At 40.1% G+C, this 24,543-nt stretch overlaps 1 protein-coding gene and 1 long non-coding RNA gene across 6 annotated transcripts in view; one reads left to right on the forward strand and one right to left on the reverse strand.

The window, feature by feature from the left end:
• LOC148152129 (uncharacterized) overlaps positions 1-8,075 on the forward strand; it is a 170,644-nt gene extending 162,569 nt beyond the window's left edge. Inside the window, exon 3 of the long non-coding RNA XR_015757170.1 lies at positions 7,970-8,075. This is a non-coding gene — a long non-coding RNA (uncharacterized LOC148152129). The remainder of the gene's footprint in view (positions 1-7,969) is intronic.
• arap2 (ArfGAP with RhoGAP domain, ankyrin repeat and PH domain 2) overlaps positions 1-24,543 on the reverse strand; it is a 311,926-nt gene that overhangs the window by 270,378 nt on the left and 17,005 nt on the right. The window lies entirely within an intron of this gene.

Here is a 24,543-nt window from a genome sequence, read left to right on the forward strand (position 1 = left end):
CCCATTTGATCAAGGTCCTTATTAGATTAGATTAGATTACTTACAGTGTGGAAACAGGCCCTTCGGCCCAACAAGTCCACACCGGCCCGCATACCACCCGACCCATTCATTTACCCCTTCACCTAACACTACGGGCAATTTAGCCAGGCCAATTCACCTAACCTGCACATTTTTGGATTGTGGGAGGAAACCGGAGCACCCGGAGGAAACCCACGCAGACACGGGGAGAATGTGCAAACTCCACACAGAGAGTCGCCTGAGGCGGGAATTGAACCCGGGTCTCTGGCGCTATGAGGCAGCAGTGCTAACCACTGTGCCACCGTGCCACCCACATTGTTGTACTCAGAGATAATCTTCTTCACTATCTACTACACAACCTGGTTTGTTGTCACTAAGAATTAATTCGTACTGTGTACAGAAACCTGGTCCATGTTTTTTGTCGATTTGGATCTAAAAAGTCAGGTAAATTGGGAAATCTTTAACCTTTATGATGACCGTGGGAAAAGCAGGCCTTGATTTCCATTGTGCTACCCAGTGAGATGCGACATCTGACAACATCAGATGTCTTTGCATCTTAGGATGACTTTGCAGTAGAGAGAAGCTTGATTTTATACTCCATAACTGACTCATTTTAAACACTTCTCTTCAGCTTTCATCACCAACCAGTAAATGCAAAAAGCTCATGGAACTTCTTTGTGATTAAAATTGAGACCATCTAGTTAAATGCTTTTATCATATTCTTTCTTTCATGACCAAAACCACTCCGAAGCTCCCCTAAACAAGTCCTGAACCAGCATCTTATTCAAGTTTCTCTTTCCACCAAGAATAGCCCCCTCCCACACCCCGCCCTTTTGGTGCTCTGTGTCATACATCTCTGAGAGTTTCAAAATTATTTGTCATAAAATAACTAAACACCCGACGCTCCTTCCTGCCCAACATGTGAACTGACATTGTTGAGGTTTCCCTTCCTCAGACAATACTCCAGTCACTTGGAAAACCTCTGTCTGTCTTCGGCCTCTTTACAAAATCAAACTTTAATCCCTCAATCCCTGCCAGCTACCAAGTGTTCTCTGAATTCCCTTTTCCGGTGCAAGTTCATGTAAATATTATTACTGCCGGAATCCACGCAATCGTTCCTGTTATTCCATACGGCAACCACTCCAGTTAGGTTTCTTTCCATGTCATGGCATTGAAACAGTTTGAATAGCACATTACATCTCCTGTGACTGACCTTTATTTAAACTTTCACGTGGCTCTTCACACAATCCTCTATGAAAATTTCATTCCAAGTAATTTGGGTCAAGGAAAAGCTGGAGTGAAGAGCTAGGCTAATGGTCTAAAAACTCATCTGGTTCACTTAACCACCTTTAAGGAAGGAATTCTGCCATCCTTACCTCATCTGGCCTATATGTGACTCCAGACTCACATCAATGTGGTTGATTCTTAATTGTTCTCTGAAATGGTCCTCGTAAGCCACACAGTTCAGGTAGCAATCAGGGATGGAACTAATGCTGGCCCATCCAGGGACATCCATATTGGCCCTGAACAAGCTGGTTACCAAATCCATGAACTATTTCCACAAATTTAAAATCCCTATTAAAGAAGTCAAGAGTTTTTCTTTTATTTCCCCCACTTCTTCTGTATCTCCTGTCAAAACTTCTCTTTCTGCTCCTGCATTATCAACCCTAGTTACCTCAAGGAAACCTTCTTAGCCCCTTCCATTTTATTATCTCAATGTTACACTTTGACAAAATCATCAGAAGATAGGGATCAGATCCACATATAGACAGACAACACCAAGTTCTACCTATCCACTTGATTCGCCCAACCCCCAATCATCAAAATTCTAGTCCTGAAACAGCCACAATTTCTTACACAGAAAAAGACTAATCAATCATAGAATTCCTACAGTGTGGAAACAGGCCATTCATCCCAACATGTCTACACCAGCCCTCTGAAGACCCTCCCACCCAAACATATCCCCCTACCCTATCCCTGTAACCCTGCATTTCCCATGGCTAATACACCTAACTTACACATCCCTGAACCCGATGGGCAATTTAGCATGGCCAATCTACCTAACTTGCACATTTTGGACCGAGAGGGATTACTGGAGCACCGGCAGAAATCCACAGATACGGGGAGAATGTGTAAACTCCACAAAGAGAGTCACCCAAGGTTGGAATCAAACCCAGGTCTCTGCTGCTGTGAAGCAGCAATGCTAACCACTGAGCCACCATGCTGCCCACTTAACAAACCTGATATCATTTCCACAGACTGCATGCTCCCTCTCGCAATGACACTCAAACTACCCTGTTCACCATCTTGCAATCCTGATACTCTGGTTTCCTATTTGCCTCAGTATTGAGCTTCTGACCCTATATCCACTATATCACAAAACTGCCCACTTCCACTCTGTAACACCACCCATCTCTGCCCTTACATCAGTCCATCAGCTAGAATCTTCATCCATGTCTTTATTACTTCAACTATTTTAATGCTACCTTGGTTAGCCTCCCACTCTCCTATCCATCATAACCTTTAGCTTATCTGAAAGTCTACAGTCTATATCCAGCACTCAGTCCAGCTCACTGTTACCATTATACTCTTGAACCTATATAGGCTTCTGGTCCCTAAAATGTCACAAATCTAAAGTCTCTGTTAAGGAACTTATAATATTTTCCCCTCTCCACCGCTAAAGCCATACAACCCTTGGGAGAACATAGCACATCACCACCCAATCTCTGAACCCAAATTTTTCAAATTTCTCAATCTGTTAGAACACAATGGTGAGGATATCATTCCTTCCCCAAAACATTTTTAGCCTCTGGAACAGCTTCTCCTCCTTCATGATCATCCTTAAACACTCCCCTTTCAGCAAGGTTTAGTCAATCTTGTAAATGTGTTTTGAGAAGATTTGTAGCTCAGGTTGAGATTCTAGATGTAAGTTTGGTCGCTGAGCTGGAAGGTTCATTTTCGAATGTTTGACCCACTCCCACTAGTATCTTTACATACAGATGAGGAAGGACACCACTTCAACTGGGACAACACATCCATCCTAGGATATGCCAAACAAAGACACGCACGAGAATTCCTAGAAGCATGGCACTCCAACTGGAACTCTACCAACAAACACATTGACTTGGATCCCATTTACTCCACCTTGAGAAAAAGAACCGGAAATGACATCACCAACCCAAGGAAACCTAAACACATAAATAAAAAGCAGACCATACCGCCAGTGCTTGACCGGAGGCTCACTGATGACGTTACCTTGTATGGTGATGAAGCATCTGAAAATGAAACTTCCAGCTCAGTGAGCAAACTGACATCCAGAATCTTATTAATGTTTTAACCTTTATGGTTGGTACCCACTCTGCTGAAATGGCCTGGACAGATCTTGTGTGTGTTGTAGGTGCTACACAAATCCAAGCTGTTAGCTGGAGCATTTTATTGTGGTGCCCCTTAAAGGCATAAAAAAGGAATATAGGCTGAGAATTTATAAACATTATTGTATATTTATTACTGCTGCTACTTAATGTTCACTTTAGCAAGTCAGAGTTAATGTAAAGATAATAAACTACACATGCCAACACTTCAAATAACAACCAGTTCGATAAGTGCAAAAGTATAAAATTCAACAACTTCTGGAGAAGGTTTCAGAGAAAGGAAATTCTATTTTTATCCACTTCTTGTTGAAGGTTTGTTTTCTTCACAAATAACTTGCCAATTTTTCAGATGTCTAAATATTACCACATTTCTAATGACACATATTTTAAAACTTCATTCCCCTAATATTCTTATTAACAAACTCACAATAATGTCAACTAATGCTCGGCAATAGTTTGGATTTCCAGCTACCTTCCAGTAACATCAATCTCAAAATAAAGGTATCAGAGTTTTTGAATATGTGGGAATATCATCTCAGAAGCAGTGAAAAGCATGTGGATTCACTCCTATCTTATGATCGGCGTGTTTATACACTTCACAAGGTATACGCTCAGGTGGTCACAGCTAATTAACATCTCAGTCAAAAAGTAACCCAGAGGACATTGCTACCAGAAGTGAGTACATGCATAAGTAGTGTCATATAAACTGTTAGTCTGGGAATCTGACTGGTATAAAAATGCTTCAGTGGACAAGACCAAAAAAATGGTCGCATAGTTTCACGTTCTGTTTGGCACCTTTGGGCAAACTGAAAGTGCTTGCTTGCCAGACCAATCTCGTTGGAACAGAGGCAAAATGAACAGAGTAGAGGAAGTCTTGTCCCAGGTCTGGAAAATGCCTGCATGGTTATATGTCAAGCCAACGATTTTGTACTTGACTAACGCCCATATCCTATCCCAGCCTGCACACCATGGGCAATTTAGCATGGCCAATCCATCTAACGCGCACAGCTTTGGACTGTGGGAGGAAACCGGAGCTCCCAGAGAAAACCAGCACAGTCAAGGGGAAGATGCGCAAACTCCACACACAGTCACCAGAGGGTGGAATTGAACCCAGATTCCTGATGCTGTGAGGCAGCAGTGCTAACGACTTAGCCACTGTGCCACCCTAAAATTATTGATACATCTAGAATTTTGAAATGGAGTACAGGATTGTGTCACATCCTCCAACTCAATTATCTGGATTATTTAAACTGTTGAATTCTCCAAATACCATTAATATAATTTTACATAACAACCTGCAAAATAAAAAAAACACACACCAGCTAACTTTGTATACCACCCATTAGCGTAGTACACAGTTCGGAGAAAATGGCCCTACGAGTCCTCAGCATTGACTCTGAAGCCCATGAACTCTCAGTATCAGATCAAATAGGACCAAAGAAATCGGCAGATTATCATCTACTGTCCATCTGTCATCCCAGAGAGTAGGCATGCCAACAATAATCAAAAGGTCAAAGGGGCATTGGGTGTGATGAGAAAGGAATTTGATCTTCCATTCCAAAACCTAAAAACAGAGAGATAGAGAGTAGCTTTGAAATGGAATGGAGAGGAAACTTGGGGATTGGAGGTTAAGAAGAGCAGGCTAGAGAATTTAGTAAGGGGATGGGGAGGGGGAAGGTACATAGAGCAACATTTTCTGCAAAGCTGGAAGCTGCAGGAGCTATTGGGACAGACCACTAAGGAAGAAGCAAATGAACAAAATGGGCCAGTGAAACCCAGGTCCTTAACTGTGGGTAAACAGTGCAATCATGTTTGAGTGGTGGAATAAGGAGTCTAAGATTGGATGTGGCAGAATGAAACACCACTTCATGAGCTGCAGGGTATTGATAATAGATGCCTAATCACAAAACATTAAATAGAGAACAGGAATATTATTTGGACAGGAAAAGGTCAAATATTTGAAAACCAGTAACACAAAATAATCTTGGGACAAACTAATTGTAGACCGGGGCTGAACAGCCTCCTTTTCTTTCACAATTTCTAACATTTTATCAACTCTGAACCTAAGCCGACAGACATATTTAGAAATGTTGATGACAGGACAAATGTTGGGATAGGATATGGGCGTTAGGCAAGTACAAAATCGTTGGCTTGACATATAACCATGCAGGGAGAAGTGCACTGGGTCTGCCTTTTCTGCCATCTCTCAGTTTGATTTAGGTCAGTCTAAGCAATCAAACTGGCTGGCACAAAGTCAAAAAGAAGACTGGCTCTGACAGAGGTTGCTGGTCAGAGCCATCATCTTCACATGGAACTGAAGATCAAACCAGAGTTCAAGGTGATAATGAGAGAGACCAGATCCTCTAAAGGCACATCAAAAGAGGAGCCATGCCCCACTTTGTTCCTATTAGTTACAAGGTGCATACCAACAGATCATACTATTTACATATGGATGAGCATTCAAATTCCTATATATTAAAAAAATCGCTCCCCTCCCCTCAACTAGCTCATAGATCATCTTCCAAATTTCTCATACAAAAAATGCTGTTGTAAAACCACTGACAAAGAAACTCAACAGCAGGGCACCTAACCTTTGCGTGGTGAGTGCATTACTATTTGCAGATGAAATATGATCAGCATGTCACATCTTTTAAAGCTTCAGGGACGCTTTGAAGAAGAGTTTCCTTAGTTCTGTTATGAAGATGTAGGTATGCCTTTAAGAGAGTTAAGCAGAACTCCCAGACCCAGCACCATGTGTACTGAGAAGTGGTAACAATGTAACACTGGGTCAAACCACTCAATTAGTTTGTTGCTTGGAAACAAAAACAAAATTCAAATTTGGCCAATCAGTTTAAATTATACCCGAAACACATCAAACTCCAAGCAAGTTTGAATTGAGTATATTGACAACCTTAAAAGCCAATGACACTATCCTATGCTCTGGAGTATAAGACTGGGGAAAATTTAACAATTGAGGGGAGAACTGCCAAACATAGCATATACCAGACTGCTTGAAAAAGCATCTCTCTTAAAAGTCCCTTTTCAATCTGTAACCTGTAATACAAAAATTTCTAACAAGGAGAAAAGACACAGGAAGATCCGAAGGCAAGAACCAACAGCTGCCTGGTTTTGAGATAAGAAGTGTTGTTTTGTAAATCTCAGTTGGGAGTTTATCGGACTAGTATTATAGAAGGGAAGGTAACAGATAAGTTAGAGTAAGGAATAGTGATTAGTTAATTGTTCTCTGTTATACTTTAAGAAATAAAGTTGTTAAATTTTACTTTAAATAGCTCTTAGCCACTCGATTCTTACATATTACTGCACGGGATAAATCATTTCGGTGTTGCTGGTTTTAAATTAAGGAGGAGGGTTTACCCTGTGTCATAACAGCTCTAAATCCCAACAGCTTCAGAAAATCAACAACATCCAGCCAAGCAGGCAGGTTTTCCAACCTTCGCTACGACATCACAAGTAAGCTTATGATCCTTCTCTACACCAGATCTAGTGATTGGGTCGTTGCCTTGAGGCATGATGAGCAAGACCAAACTACATATTCGAGTTAATTGATTAAGAAAATGGAAATTTTAAATTTATACAAGTTATACAATTTAATTCCTGACTTTTAAAAATCCACTTCTTTGTTAAATATGATCATATTGGATATCAACTGAAATGATTAACACCAAAAATGTTAGCCACCTGATATTGAATACAAATGAGCATTAGTTTGGTGGGTTCACTGTTACTTTCAGTTTCAAAATTTGACAGCGCTGGCTGAAATGGAAAATCTGTTTCCTGCTTTTACACAGATTAAACTTGTTGCTATGTGAGCCAGTGACATCTGTTCAAAACTTTCAGTCACTTCTATACTTCTTAGACCCTAGAGAGGCAGAATTAGAAGCTCTATCAAACTGGGTTGAGAAACCAAATGTGACAAACTGCAGAAGATTAATAAATAAAATCAAATTTAAAATTGTAGCCAGGACTCACACAGAGGCATTATCCATGGTGACTAGATTCTCCCAGTTGATACTCATTGACTGCTTTAACCCTTTTTCACTTCTGGGGGTCATTAGGCACTCACTCCTTCATGACTCATGTTGCTGGCAACTGTTCTAAGGTAGCCAGTCATTCACTGATCAATATTAAGATCCATCTGCAGCTTTCTGAACCACCCATTTGACTTGTTCTGATCCCCTCATACAACTATCAATCTCAAACTTGTCAATTGGATATATAACAGCGAATCATTAGACATATTCCACATATTCACTAATGAGTCACAGAAACATCAAAGTCCAAGAACAATATTTGTTCCAAATTAAAGGCCTGTCCATTTGTCATTGGCTCTTACAATAGCAAAATAATGCACTAATGAAATATGAACATATGGAAATGTGAAACCCAAAAAAAATACTGGAGGTACTCAACATCTCATCATTAGTGGAGGCAGGAAGTTAGCTTTTCAGGCCATTGAGACTTTGACAGAATGGGAAAGGTTAGAGAAGGACATTAGAATTAAACATTATGACTGCTGTCCATCATAATCTACCATTGTGTTACGTATATTTCCTACACAGGTTACGACTTCAACAGATCTCGCAACACAAAACTGGGCAAGCAAGAAGTATGATGGATCAGCTGCAGAAGAACTGCATTCAACCAAGAAAACATAACTTTAAGCCTGGCATATCCCCCATTATCATCAACCCAGGGGCTCAACCTTTGGTCAAAGAGTGTAGAACGGCATGCAAGCACATGGTATATCTAAAAATAAAGTGCCAATCTAGTGAAGTTAAAAAAACAGACTATCTGCATTCAGAACAGCAAAAGCAACATATGACAGATATAATCAAATGATCCCACAACTAACTAATCAGTTCTGTCCTTCAGTCCTGCTACACACAGTAAGTGATGTTGTTGGTAATTTAGAAAACCAGACTAATGCTCTCAGGATACTGGCCCAAATTCCACCACATCATCTGGTGCAATTTAAATTCAGGTAATAAATCTGGGATGGAAATCTAGTGTCTGTAATGGGTGACCATGAACCTGCCACCAATTATTCTACAAGCCCATCAGGTTCAGTAATATCCTTCAGAGAACATAGAACATAGAACATAGAAGAATACAGCGCAGTACAGGCCCTTTGGCCCTCGATGTTGCGCCGATCCAAGCCCACCTAACCTATACTAACCCACTATCCTCCATATACCTATCCAATACCCGCTTAAATGCCCATAAAGAGGGAGAGTCCACCACTGCTACTGGCAGGGCATTCCATGAACTTACGACTCGCTGAGTGAAGAACCTACCCCTAACTTCAGTCCTATATCTACCCCCCCTTAATTTAAAGCTATGCCCCCTTGTAATACCCGACTCCATACGCGGGAAAAGGTTCACACTGTCAACCCTATCTAACCCCCTAATCATCTTGTACACCTCAATCAAGTCACCCCTAAACCTTCTTTTCTCTAATGAAAACAGCCCCAAGTGTCTCAGTCTTTCCTCATACGATCTTCCTTCCATACCAGGCAACATCCTGGTAAACCTCCTCTGCACCCGTTCCAGTGCCTCCACATCCTTCCTATAGTATGGCGACCAAAACTGCACACAATATTCCAGATGCGGCCGCACCAGAGTCTTATACAACTGCATCATGACCTCAGGACTCCGGAACTCAAGTCCTCTACCAATAAAAGCCAGTACGCCATATGCCTTCCTCACCGCACTATTTACCTGGGTGGCAACTTTCAGAGATCTGTGTACATGGACACCAAGATCCCTCTGCTCATCCACACTACCAAGTATCCGACCATTAGCCCAGTACCCCATCTTTTTGTTATTCTTCCCAAAGTGAATCACCTCACACTTAGCTACATTGAATTCCATTTGTCACCTTTCTGCCCAGCTCTGCAGCTTCTCTATATCCTGCTGTAACCTGCCACATCCTTCCTCACTGTCAACAACTCCTCCGACTTTCGTATCATCCGCAAACTTGCTCACCCAACCTTCTAACCCCTCTTCCAGGTCATTTATAAAAATGACAAACAGCAATGGTCCCAAAACAGATCCTTGCGGAACACCGCTAGTGACGGCACTCCATGAAGAAACTTTGCCATCAACTACTACCCTCTGTCTTCTTCCATCCAGCCAATTCCTAATCCAAACCTCCAACTCACCCTCAATGCCATATCTCCGTATTTTCTGCAGTAGCCTACCATGGGGAACCTTATCAAACGCCTTACTAAAATCCATATATACCACATCTACCGCTTTCCCCTCATCAACCTCCTTCGTCACCTTTTCAAAGAATTCAATAAGGTTTGTGAGGCACGACCTGCCCTTCACAAAACCATGCTGACTATCCTTGATCACATTATTCCTATCCAGATGTGCATAAATCCTATCCCTTACAATTCTCTCTAAGACTTTGCCCACAACAGAAGTGAGACTCACCGGCCTATAGTTACTAGGGTTATCCCTACTCCCCTTTTTGAACAAGGGAACCACATTTGCTATCCTCCAGTCTTCTGGCACTACTCCTGTAGACAAAGAGGACATAAAAATCAAGGCCAATGGCTCTGCAATCTCCTCCCTTGCTTCCCAGAGAATCCTAGGATAAATGCCATCAGGCCCAGGGGACTTATCTATTTTCACCTTTTCCAGGATTTCCAACACCTCTTCTCTACATACCTCAAAGCCATCCATTCTACTTATTTGTGACTCAGTTTTCACATCGACGACAATGCCCTGTTCCTGAGTAAATACTGAAGAAAAGTATTCATTCAGTGTCTCCCCAATCTCTTCCGCCTCCACACGCAACTTCCCACTACTATCCTTGACTGGACCTATTCCTACCCTAGTCATTCTTTTATTCCTAACATACCTATAGAAAGCCTTTGGGTTTTCCCTAATCCTACCGACTAAGGACCTTTCATGTCCTCTCCTTGCTGCTCTTAGCTCTCTCTTCAGGTCCTTCCTGGCTACCCTATAACTCTCAATCGCCCCAATTGAACCTTCACGTCTCATCTTGAGATAGGTCGCCCTCTTCCATTTAACAAGGGATTCCAATTCCTTATTAAACCACGGCTCCCTCGCACGACCCTTTCCTCCCTGCCTGACAGGTACATAATTATCAAGGACACTCAATAGTTGCTCCTTGAACAAGCTCCACATATCATTTACCAGCTCCACATATCATCCACATAAGGGGAAACCCTTAACTGCTCTGGCCCATGTGATTCCAGATCCACAGTAATTTAGAAGACTTTAACGGCCCTCTGAAATGATCCAGCAAGCCAAAGAAGTTCAAGGGCTATGAGAGAATGCCAATAAATGCTAGTGTAGTGAGTGACATCCACACCTTATGCAGAATAAAGGAAAGCAATACGTATAATTTGAATGATAGTCAACAATTAAGCAACGTACTGGAGGAAGAGGTGCCATAAATAGTCCCATCCTCAACAACAGGGGAGCTCAGCACATCAGTATAAAAGACAAGGCTGAAGCATCTTAAACAACTGACAGTGAAAAGTGTCATGAGTAACATTCACTTCAGCCGCACCCCGAAGGTTCCCCAGCATCACAAATCTTCAGCCAAGTCAACTCACTTCATTTGGTATCAAGAAACCAAAAGCACTAGATACTGTAAAAACTAAAGCCCTGACAATGTTCTGGTAATGGTACGGAAGATCTATACTCCAGAACTACCCATGACTCTAGGAAAGCTGTTCCAGTCCAGTGACAACATTAGAATGCATCCAGAAATGTGGAAAACTACCAAGATATGCCCTCGCCACAAAAAAAAGAGACAATCTATCTATTCTTGATCATCAGCAAAGAGATGAAAGGCATCATTGACAGTGTTATCAAACAGCACTTGATAACAATAACCTGCTCACTGTCACTTAGTTTGGGTTTCACCAGGGCCCCTAAGCTCCTGACTTCATTATGGTCTTGGTCTGCACACATCCAAAAAATCTAATTTCAGCAGTGACATAATGAGACCAATGATATCAATGCAGCATTCAAAGAAGCATGGTATCAAGGAGCCTTAGCAAACCTGAAGTCAATGGGAACTAGGGGGATTACCTAGAACTAAGCAAAATGCTTGTGATAGTTAGAGGTCAATTACCTTAGCTGAAGATCACTACTGAAGTTCCTCAGGGTAGTGTCCTAGGCCCAACGGCAAATAAAGGACCTTCCTTCCATTAAGAAAAGGTCAGAAGTGGGATGTTCGTTGATGATTGCACAATGTTCAGCACCTCAGATATTGAAGTAGCCCATGTCCATATGCAACACTTGAAGGTGAGAGTGAGTGCCTTCACTCCACCCCACCACAGGAGGGTACACAGGTTCTACCGCAGATTTTGTTTTTTAAAATGTCCCGAGCAATTTAAGTTACAGCACAGTTGCCAAGCTGACAACACAGTTTGAAGGGCATTTTATCAACAATTCACTTGCATTTTGGTATCTTCTCCATTGCAAAAGAGGAGTAAAGAATGATCTGATTTGATTTGATTTATTATTACCACATGCACTGAGATATAGTGAAAATATTGGTTTGTGTGCCATCCAGACAACTCATACCATGCTTGTGAATGAGAACAAATGCACAAAGCTGTTCAGTGTCAGCTTTAGCTAACATTTAAAATGACCAATCCTGATAATGAATATTACAGTTAAAACATCTACATTACAATACAGCACCCAACAGTGACATTTTAAAAATGTTTCATTTCCCTATCATTACGCTCCAGACTCCTCAGCAAGCCTCTCATGTCCTTTGCAAAGTCTCCAACCTGGCCTCATTTTGATTGGCTTTTTCAACCCTGCACCATAAGACAAAAAGGACACGCAAAAGGACATTTGATTTTTGTCCTCCATTGAAAATAGGGAACACATTATCCACAGGACCTGGTCTGTGTTTTGCATGTTAGATATTCCTAACCCACAAATCAGTAAGAGAAAAATTGCCAGGATCCTGGAGGAATACTAGATTTCCTCCAAAGTTGGGGCGGATTAGGGTGGGGTGACAAGAAAGTCAAACTGAAAGAACAAGACTGAATAGTGCAGGGTAGCGACATGGATAATGATAACCAGAACATGGCAGGAAGGAACAGAGCATATAAACAGAACAATGCACCAGCAAATGAAATCAGAGCAGAAAAAAAAGCACAAAAAGACAGACAGAAGGGATTTTTGTAGCATTCATAACAAGCTAGATCAAACAATAATCCATTACTTGCAGTTACTCCTTAAATGACAGCCATTACAGAGATATGACTGCAAAGTGATCAAGGCTGAGAACTGAATGGTCAAGGGTATTTGACAGTTTGGAAGCACATTAAGATAGCAGGAGTTTGGGTGGCTATACTATTAAAGGTGAGATCAAGACAGCAATGTGAAATAATCTTCAGAGGATCAAATAGTAGGATTAGTTGAATAGGACTAAAACATAGCAAAGAAGGAAGTTACACTTTGAAGTGGTTTGTGTACCCACTGACAGTAACTACACTGTGGGACAGAGTAGGAAGCAAGGAATCATTGAGGACGGTCAGAAAGATATAGCAATAATGGTACATGTGTACATTGAACTGAAAAAGTAGCCTTGGCCAAGTTTATAGAGTATATTTGGAACAATTCTTTCTCAGAACAATCCATTCTGGATGCAATCTGGGAACAGGCTGTTTTCGACCTGGTTCTGTATAATGGGAAGAATTCATTAGAATCCTCATAGTTAAGAATCCTCAAAGTAAGAGTTATCATACCATGAAGATTTTCACATTCAGTTTGAAGGGGAGAAATCTGGTTCTATAAGCTAGGTGTTTCAAACTCAAATGACGGCAGTCATAAGGGTTTCAAACTGAAAGAAAAGATATACAATTCTACAAAGACTACTGGTCGTCCAGAAGATTGAACACATTTTAGAAACTAAAGGATAACAAAATGAACAGTAAGGAAGACATTGTAGCATGAGAGGAACCCACTCAGAAAAGGAACAGATTGTAAAAGCTTCTGTAAATATGTGAAAAGTTAAAAATACCTAAAATATGTTTCGAGCCTTTAAGTAGGTGAGACTGATGATTTAAAAATGAGAAGTAAGGCATTGACAGAGACCATGAGCAAACATTTTGTAACTGGCACAGTGGCTCAGTGGTTAGCACTCCAGCGTCACAGCACCAGGGACCTAGGTTCAATTTTACCCTTGGACAACTGTGTAGAATTTGCACGTTCTCCCCATGTCAGCGTGGGTTTCCTCCAGATGCTCTGGTTTCCTCCCACTGTCGAAAGATGTGCAGCCTAGGTGGATTGGCCAAGCTAAATTACCCATAATGCCCAAGTTGTGTGGATTAGCCATGGAAAATACAGGGATACAGGGATAGGGTAGGGTCTGGATGGGTTCTTCGGAGGGTTGGTGTGAACTTGATGAGTTGAATGGCCTTCTTCCACATAGCAGGGATTCTATTCTATGAACCGGGTTTCCTCATAGAAAATACAAAAAATTATTCCAACAATAGGGCAAAAAAAGAGAGGGAGGAAACTACCAAAAAATGTACGAGGAAAACTCAGTGGACTAAAGAACAACAAGTCCCCTAGATCTGATAGCTTACTTACTGCAGTCTTAAAGGAAACATCTGCAGAGACAGTGACTGTAATAGTTGTAATTTTTCCAAAATTCCCTAGATCTTAGAATGGAGTTCCAGGAAATTGATAAACTTTACACGTAACATGCTATTTTTGGAAAGAACCAGAAAGCAGGAAAGCAGAGACACAGCCTCTTGATTTTGCTTGTTATCCACATGTTCTAAGTGCTACATACTGATTCAGTTAAAGTCAGAAGCCAATCCCACAGCCACTATTACAGAGTTCCATATCTCTCTTGTGAGAGCATAATATTCTGGCTCCAATTCCTCCAAATTGCATAACTATCCTTTTGTTCAAAGACAATATATATGACCAGACTGATGCCTACTGCCCACAAACCGGTGTCTGAGATTTTTTGGGGGATCACTATGAACCTAGATTAAGGCATTTCTCATAAAAGGTAAAGAATATTATTACAAAAATTTCAAATGCTGAAATTGTTATTACATTGGGGAAATGTAGAGTAATAGGGGTAGGAGAATGGGTCTGGGTGGGATAGTCTTCAGATGGTCAGTGTAGACGTGTGGACCAAATGGCCTGTTTCCACACTGTAGGGTTTCTATGATTCTATAGGCCAGTTTGTCTAACATCTATCAAATGCTGGAATTCATAAAGACGAAACTAAGAAAAGGGCATTTCGCAAATCATAATACAATCAGATAGAGTTAGCATGGTGATCAAAGGGAAACCATGTCCGATAAATTAATTAAACTTCTTTAAAGATGTAATAAATAAGGCAGATAAAAGGGTACAAATAGTTGTAGCATATTTAGTTTTCAAATTAGGTGCCGCCCAACAATGCACTAGATAGTTCTGGGGGCGGAGGTGATATATTAGCACAGATAAAAGATTGACTAATTAACAAGAACGAGGGTTGGGATAAGCTAATCACTGAAGAAGGGCTTATGCCTGAAACGTCGATTCTCCTATTCCCTGGATGCTGCCTGACCTGCTGCGCTTTTCCAGCAACACATTTCCAGCTCTGATCTCCAGCATCTGCAGACCTCACTTTCTCCATAAGCTAATCACTTTCAAGTTAGCAAACTGTAATCAGTTAAGAGTGTGTTATGCTTGAAGTTACTTGCTGGAACTCATCCCACTATTCCCAGACTCATCACACGAGTTAAAGACTTTATAGAAATAAGTAAGTTTACCCAATTTACTTGTTTTTTAAGGCCCTAATTGACCGAAAGTATGGACTAGCTTTCTATACTTAATTACACATATATAGATTCTAGCTACAGATAAACCATATGGACCATTGGCATATAACTCGATTCGTTAAAACGTTAACTACCTTTACACATACATTGGAGGTAAAAGGAATTGGGGTTATGAGTGGAGGGAAAAATGGGAAAGTAGTTCATTGGTCTGTATTCACAGGAACTGTTGAGATGGATCTTATACTAATAAGAATACTGCTCCCCAGCCTTCCTTCACCAGATGTTTTCACTAGTTTACAAAAGGCACAGTGCTCTCATTCTCACTTAAGAAAGGTCACTGACTGATTAATTAAATCATAGATTACACCAACTATCAAAAGGAAAGATGAACTGGTTTCCTTCAGGCTTAAGGTAGCTTTTGCTGCAGGGAACAGAGACAGCTCCTGAGCTGGTGCAGTTCTGAAGGATTCTCGCTATCTTGTTCACAGCCCCAAGCTGTTCAACTACCTGAGAACTCACCACATTGTGACTGACAATCATACGGTTATTCTCATTAATGATTGGCCAATAGGTCACAGACCAATCAGCTACTCATTGCTGTCTGAATCTCCATTTCTGTACATCCCTGAGCTCCAGCTCATCTCCAAACCAAACTATGTGTACAGGTACAGTACTTTATTGGTCAGAGTATTGAGTACAGGAGTTGGGAGGTCATGTTGCGGCTGTACAGGACACTGGTTAGGCCACTCTTGGAATATAGTGTTCAACTCTGGTATCCTTCCTATAGGAAGGATGTTGAGAAACTTGAAAGGGTTCAGAAAAGTTTTAGAAGAACGTTGCCAGGATTGGAGGATTTGAGCTATAGGGAGAGGCTGAATAAGCTAGGGCTGTTTTCCCTGGAGTGCGGAGGCTGAGGGCTGACCTTATACGAGGTTTATAAAATCATGAGGGGCATGGATAGGATAAATAGACAAGGTCTTTTCCCTGGGGTGTGGAGTCCAGAGCTAGAGGGTATAGGTTTAGGGTGAAAGGGGAAAAATATAAAAGGGACCTAAGGGACAACTTTTTCACACAAAGGGTGGTGTGTGTATGGAATGAGCTGCCAGAGGAAGTGGTGGAGGCTGGTACATTTAAAGCATTTAAAAGGCATGCAGATGGCTACATAAATAGGAAGGGTTTGGAGGGATATAGGCTGGGTGCTGGCATGTGGGACTAGATTAGGTTGGGATATCTGGACGAGTTGGACCAAAGGGTCTGTTTCCGTGCAGCACATCTATTACTCTACAACACTACAAGTTGCTAAGAAGGCTTTATTTCAAGGTGAATTCCTGAAATGAAGGGATTATCTTATGAAGTAACATTAAGCAGGTTGGTCCTATCCTGATTGGACCTTCAAAGAACAAGAAGAGATCCTATTAAAAATTCAGATTCTGAGATATCTCGACAGGGAGGATTCTAATAGAATATCTTCTCTTAATGGAAATTTTGAACTAAATGGCACCATTTCAAAATAAGGAATCAACAATTTAAGACAGGGTTGAGGAGGAATTTCATTTCTCAGAGGGTCATTAGTCTTTGAAATCCTCAAGGGCAGTGGAAGCCATGTCATATTCAAGGCCAAGCTAACAGATTTTTGATTAACAATGGGGATTAGGGGTTTTGGGGCACAGGCATGAATGTGAATTTGAGGCAACTACCTGATCAGCTATGATATTATCGAATAGCAGAGTTGGCCTATTGGTCCTGCCTGCCTCAGCTCCTATTTATTATGATCTTAATTGAGGCAATTCACTCTGCAAAAGCTTCCAAACATTCAGAAAATATTCAGCTCTCTATCTTCCAGAGCTTATCCATTGTCCTCTTACCTGGTTTTCATGAAAAAAAATCTGATCCTGGTTCTTTTTATACAAATTCAAACTAAATCTCTCACCTGGTGTTTAGTATTTCATGGGTTGTTCCTCCACAAATTGGCCATGCAATTGAATTCATTCAATTAAAGGGTAAATCGATAAGAATTAATTTTATCAGGCTAGTTTTTATCTGGAGTAACTGACAGAATAATGGATCACTGCCAGTTTCTGAAGTGGAATAACATGATTTGAAAGAGGATGTATGAGGCTATGTACAAATCAATAGGGGAACTGACACAAACTGCAGAGGTGAAAACAATGTTGCTCTTGCTTAGGTTAGTTCAAAGCCCAAACAGTTCTTGCAAGTTAACAGAAAGCGTACTGAATTCACATCTTATACACTTACGAGATCCTCCTACTCAGCATCCATGTAGCTATTCAAGCAATGTTCAGGGCAATAAAAGACTCTCCAACTATGGTACAAATGTTTACAAACATTGTGATAAATACAACAATCTTGAGGGACTTTCTGAAATAGTGTGTAAATGTCAGCGAATACAGTTGGTGCTAATGGTTGTCAATGAGGCATCAATGCATTCTGGTGCAGATCATCATCAATGATCATTGCTAAAACCACAGCACAGTCCCACCAATGTTATTCATCACCAATTTGATCTTTGTATCTGCTCAAAGCATCTAACATTTTTGACTTCCAAAGACCATCAATGGAGTGAAGTACTTAAGATGCTGAACTCTAAAGTTTGTTGATCATGATGGCTTTTCAATAAGTAATTCCTTCCATGTTTGAATAAGTTTGGCTGAATCCATATAATGCTAATGAAAAATTGGGCCTTTTGGATTGAGAAACCCATAGGTGACAATATTTTTTTCAATTCATGGTAACATGAAAGAAAACCTATTATAGACAGACACACTAGTTCATTGCATTTGTTTCTTTAAAAAATATAAACCATACTATATTACATTGTACATTTTATGTAACAAATCTGTAAATTGCATAAAAGCAAAATGTTGGAGATATTGGAAATGTGAAATAAAAATAGAAAGGCCTGCAGAAACTCAGCAGGTCTGGTAGCATCTGTGGAGAGAGAAACAGAATTAAGTGTCGAGTCCAGCATGACTCTTCAGTTTCTCTAGTGCCTTCTGGTTTTATTAGTGTAGATTACACAATTCATTTCAGAAAACCAGTCAATAAGCCGAATCTCACATTGTGAATCAATAAACACTGGAAAGTTATATTTTTCTTTAATAGTCTGAAAACAAAATGCCTATGTGAGGGAATCCCCTGATGATCTGCTGAGACTCTACAGATTTTACAGGTCTTCCTCCTGCCTAACTGCTATAGAAAGATTTACTTACTCAAACGAAACCAACATTTTCTTTGCTGAGGCTATTTCTTTAAATTAGTAAATAATGATCAAAATAACATGAAAAGAAATCAGCGAGAATTACAGATGTTTAATGATAGTTTGATGACAAGGAGTTTGCAGACTCCAAGGGCTTATGTCATAGACTATGAATGCTCAGGGATTGAATTTGAAAGCTGGCAGCACACACTGTCTCCGCAACTTTAAAAAAAATTCTATTTCTGGACTAAATTTAATTGTGGTGCAAGAATAAAATTCAGAACTTATACTAACTAGATCACATTTCTGCATGTAAACTACAGAGGAAATGTCTTACTAGTAGGTTTCAATCTCCAAAATGTAGCTATTAAATTAATCAAACTCAGGTTCTGTCTATTTATGGTTTAAACAGGCATACTGCACCTGTCCAGAAGGGAAATAATGCACAGTGTGAGTAACTCCACAGATGAACAGCAAGTCATACAAGCTAATGAAATTATTTGACAAGCATCTCTCAACTACTGACATTAAAGTTGGTGATACTGATAGAGGTACATTACCCTTTTGCTATTTTTTTATGAAAACGTTAACTCATTAACTTTAAAAGCAACTTCTCCTCTCAAACCACAAAGCCATGTGATAGCTTTAACCATTCAGCCATTAATCTGGGTAATGGAAATATGCAGGTTGATAACCATCTTGACAAACACAAACTGGTTTACTTTGCAGGAAATAGGGGACTGGTTCTTCAGTTTACAAACTGTGGCTCAGTTTATGGCGATGTCACCTGAGTAAAAGTATGTGGGCTGAAATGCTTGAGTAGAAATATCTAGACTGAAACTCTAGTGCAGCACTGAGGGATTGCTGTACTCTCTGAAGGCGCAATCTTTCAGATGTGATCTGAAACCAAGATCCTATTTGCCCTCTCAGGTGCATTCTAAAGATCAAATTGCATTATTTCAAAGAAAAGCAAGGACATTATCTCCGATTTACAAACCAATATTTATGCCTCAAATTAATCACACAAACAGATTATTTGGTTCTTGTCGCACTGCTGTTGTTGTTTGTTGAAGCTTGCTTTACACAAATTCGATGCCACATTATGATGGAAACTACAATTCAACAGCACTTCAAGACAACTCACAGTTGTTAAAGGTGCTGCAGAAATGAAAGCACTTTTCTTCACAGTGCACTCCTCTCAATTTGACTGAATCATTTGAACCAAGTCATTTAAGAATGTAACCCACATAAAACAAAAGTGAAAAGGCCTACGGCAGCACCAACAAATCTCAAGAAAGTTACAAGGAGTTATCAGCAAATACCACAGAAGATAACATCTGCATAGGTTGATTCAGCATATGGGGGTTGTATGGCCTCTTACAGTTCGTCATCTCTCCCAGCGATAGTGCCACTACTAAGTCAAAGCAGAAAGAAATTTCAATTCAGCAGTGATCTCACTTTAGAAATTTCTGCAAGCATTTATTTCTTGAAATCATTAACTTATTATTTTAATTCTCGACCCTTGATGTTCAACACCATCATTGTTGGTGATTTCATGACATTAACATCCTGAGGATTACCACCGACTAGAAATTTAACTGGACCAGCCACGTAAAGACTGTGGCTACAAAAGTAGGTCAGAGGGTGTAATTGCTGTGGCAAGTAACCACTTATGATATGCACTGCAGCAACTTGACAAGGCTCCTTGCCCTATCAGCTAGAAGAACAAGAGTAGAAGATACTCCAGTATACCACCACCTGCAAGTTTACGTCCAAGTCATACACCATCTTGACTTGGAACTAATTCATTGTTCCTGTACTGTGGATTTAACAAAATCATGGAAATCCGTCTTTACAAATGTATTTGAACCACATCAATGACAATTAAAGAAGGTGATTCACCTTATCTTCTCAAGGCCAATTAGGGATGGGCAATCCTGGCCTTCCTAACAACACCGGCATTTCAAGAATAAATAAAAATATTCATCCTTACACAAATCATACCTCCAAGGTCCATTCTAATTCTATGTGCTGTCACTTGAAAGATTCCATCTTGTCTTTTCAACAGCACTAACTTACTGTCTTTCACAGGTGGCCTATTTTGCAGCTCCATTCATCTTGTACCTTATCAACACCATGAAAAAGAAAACTTGCAACCTTCTTTTCAAACATCAATGTTTGGTGAATTCAACAACACATCTACATCTTTCCACTTAAATTGGTCCTTCTATTCCTCACCATTGCTATTTTTTTTTTAAGATGTCCTCTGATCATCCACTTTAAGGAAAACAATTAGTCCTCAGCAAAGGCTTGAGATTCACTTATTTACAACCACACCTCAATGAACTTTGAGCTTGCCACAATACTGAACTCTGCTCTTTCAGTTCTGAAGCAGAGTCATACTGAACTCAAAATGTTAACTGTTTCTCTCTCCACAGGTGCTGCCAGAACAGCTGAGTTTCTCCAGTGTTTTCTGTGTTTGCAACAGGTTTCTGGCATCTTCAGAATGTTGCTTTTATTTGCTTTTGCCTTGAGCTCTTTACTTCCTCCTTCTAAAAGAAGTCTTCACTTCACCCATTTGGCCCTGATCCAGAATTCTCATTCTAGCTGGGATCCTCCCTCTGATTTACTAACCTCTAGATATTCTTTTCAATATCAGTCATCTCAATATCACTATTCTCTTTGCTTATTAGTGTGCGAATTGAAATAAAACAGACCAGAAAATCATACAGCTGGGCTCCATCTATCCATTTTAACCTCTAGTTTTATCAATGAACTGTAATTCACCTTCCAACTAAGCATTTCACAGCCTTCTGGATTCAACACTGACTTCATCAATTTCAGAGCATAACTGCTGAACCCACCTTTCTGAACAGCAGATGCTGGTAATGATTCTGTTGTACATGTGATTATTTCTAGATTCTGCCTGAACCCAGCTTTTCCTTTGTTCTTTCAGTCTCCTCCTCATTTCTCAGCATCACGTTCTCACTTGAAATTTATTACATTTCAAACATTTTTCACTTCTGATGAAATCCCTCCCCTTTCCCGGTTTTTGGTCCTCACCAATTCTCTACATTTCTAGTTATTCAAAACTTTTAACAGCTGTAATGTTTTCCAGACCTGAAAAACTCATGTAATCTCTTTATAAATACTGCTTGGCTTGCGGAGTGTTTCCAACATTTTCTATTCTTCCTTGTTGGGAAGTGCTAGACTGAAATACAGGAAAAGGTGAACCACAAGAAAACTCAGTCAAGGGATACACCAAGTCATCACTAATGACTAAAATATAAACAGAACTGTCAAACAGAAATATCTGGGAGGAACCGATCAGACTGAAATATGTGAAGAATGTGTAGTTAGCATTCCCATTGGATTATGCTTCAGAACATTTAGCTTCACAAGGATTTTCTGAAATTTGTGATTTACTGGCAAGATGTAAGAATAAAATCCAATTTCAGTTCATTTCACAGGAGTCATTAAATAAGTCTTAAGTTGAAAAATGTGATGCTGGAAAAACACAGCAGGCCAGGCAGCATCCGAGGAGCAGGAGAATCGACGTTTCGGGCATAAGCCCTTCTTCAGGAATGAGGCTGATGTGCCAGGCGGGCTAAGAAAAAAGGTAGGGGGGAGGGGATTTGGGGATTAAATAAGTCTTAACCTTGCAATCTTGCCAGATAATCGAGATTCCTCCTCTCCCATGTGCTTTAATTTTATTCCACTCATCCTCATGTGGGATCATCTCAAAATCCATTTGAAAGTCTAATTACATCACATTATAGGTACAACTTATCTATCACAGAAGGCTATAGAAGCCAAGTCACCTAATATGTTCAAGAAAGCGATAAATACATTTTTAGATTTTAAAAGTATCAAAGGGTATGGGAAGAAAGCAGGAATTATGGCATTGATAGAGAATCAGTCATGATTATACTGAATGGCCTCGCAAATTTGAAGGGCCTATGGCCTTCTCCTTCTCCTAGTTTCTATGGTAGATTGCAACTCAATATGGAACAAATAATTGTTTAAACAATTATTTAGTTTAAACAATGAGGACATCACTATTTGTCAGTCAAAAAAAGTTCTTCTTGCTGAACCAATGTTCATTTTCTGCAAATGCAGCAAGGACACTGTTTATTGTCACAGTAAAACCGTCTAACTTTTGAACTTTGTTTCTAAATATAAAGAGTGTTTTATATTTAGTTCAGGCCTTGTTAGATCTGAGAACATTGTATATTGGTCAGAACACTTGAACAAAATGGCTGTTTACAATTGGCTCAGTGGTTAGCACTGCTGCCTCACAGCACCAGGGAGCCGGGTTCAAATCCAGCCTCTGGCTACTGCCTGTGTGGAGATTGCACATTCTCCCCGTTTCTGCCGGGTGCTCCAGTTTCCTCCCACAGTCCATAGATGTGTAGGTCAGGTGAATTGGCCATGATAAATTGCCCATAGTGCTCAAGGATATGTAGGTTAGGTGCATGAGTCAGGGGTAAATGTGGAGTAATAGGGTAGGGGAATGCGTTTGGGTGGGATACTCTTTGGAGGGTGGGTGTAGACTTGTTGGGCTGAAGGGCCTGTTTCCACACTGTAGGGATTCTATTTGTTTTCTGCTAAGAGTGGACACCCATATCCAATCAGCCAAAAGATGGAGGAGCTTTACACAGAAATCAGCTCTGGCCAAAATCACTTCCAGTAACTTTAAAATCAAGATTTCTCACAGATGGGAGAAATGGACATCCGTTATTAAAGATAACTCCATCTCATTTCTGGTGATAAAAACTATTTTGAAACTGTTTTAAAACTGATTTTAAACTTCATGTTTGATTCCATTGCTGAACAGTGTTGATTTTTGGAAGATTTTTCTTGAAAATGGATATTAACATTAGCAGAAACCTGAACTGCAACGTGACCGGCACAATTACAAGATTCTTTTGGGTGCAATTGTGCTCACATCAGAAACTCAATCTCGTGGCCTCTACTTCAGCAAATTGTGGCCATCAGATTGCAACACCTTTATATTTTGCTTCAATCTGCAATGTTCTCAGTTGTACGTTATCTGATCAGCCTGAGATAGCATTTATCACATGCTTTATTCAACACCGTGCCTTTTGTTTTTTGATCATCTAAGTCTTATAAAAGAAAATTGGACTATGTTTTAAAGATATTCCACAATGTTTTTTTTTTGGACAATCTGCATGAAAAGTACATGGAACCATCAGGATTCCTGCAATTACCAAGAGCTTAAACACCAACAGAAATTCGCTCAAGAAGACAGCAAATTGACCTACTTTATCTCGGACTTTTCACAACTACATGCCGTGCATGCTGTAAAACTGCTGACTTTCACAATGGCCCTGATTATTTTTCTGGAATTAGAGCAAAAGTTACCTTGTCAGCAGTGACATGCCAATCTGCCTGAGGTTGATGGATACCAATTTTAGAAACACAACTTGCAGTTCTGGGAGAGACAGAAAAGGCTTGCAACAAGATTTAGAAAATAGATGCTTCACCAAAGGAACAGAAAATAAAACCAACAGAGACTAAGAGCCAAAGAAACTGACAAGATATTTCATGAAAAAGCAAACTTGACACCTATAAAAAGTTACTTTCCCAGTAAACATTTCTCCCCCTCCCAAAGTTCATCCCCCCAAGTCCACATATAGTAGTCCTCTCTTTTTTCACTTTCTGTTTATGATCACGAGCATACGGAGACGGTATGTGCATGGACATTATGAGGATGGGAATGAACTCAATAGCTGTCCCACTCTGATCACCTAAATGCCCAATGTCACTCACTTTGGTAACATGTTGTAAGGTTGGCATCATCAGTATAAGTTTGCTCTGGGTGAGGATCAGAAACATCATGGGAATAAACAAAAAGACCATCAGACCATTGGAAAAAAATTCTCATATTTACAAGAATCATGTGATCTGGGAACACTGAAGTGCTTTTATGTAATGAAATTCCTTATATATCAGGGTTGCAAATATATCTATTGACCATTTATTCCAACAAGAGCTGTACTTCCAAAGGAATGTTGATTCAAGTCAGACTACTGCATGTAGCCGCAATTCTGACCAGCTGGTCTGTTGGTGCAATTTGAACTGAGAGCATAGAATTACTGAG

The sequence above is a fragment of the Chiloscyllium plagiosum genome, unplaced genomic scaffold, assembly GCF_037043375.1.
Source record: "Chiloscyllium plagiosum isolate Xiang-an unplaced genomic scaffold, Cpla_swu_hap1 HiC_scaffold_1, whole genome shotgun sequence".
In the NCBI taxonomy this organism is placed as follows: domain Eukaryota; kingdom Metazoa; phylum Chordata; class Chondrichthyes; order Orectolobiformes; family Hemiscylliidae; genus Chiloscyllium; species Chiloscyllium plagiosum.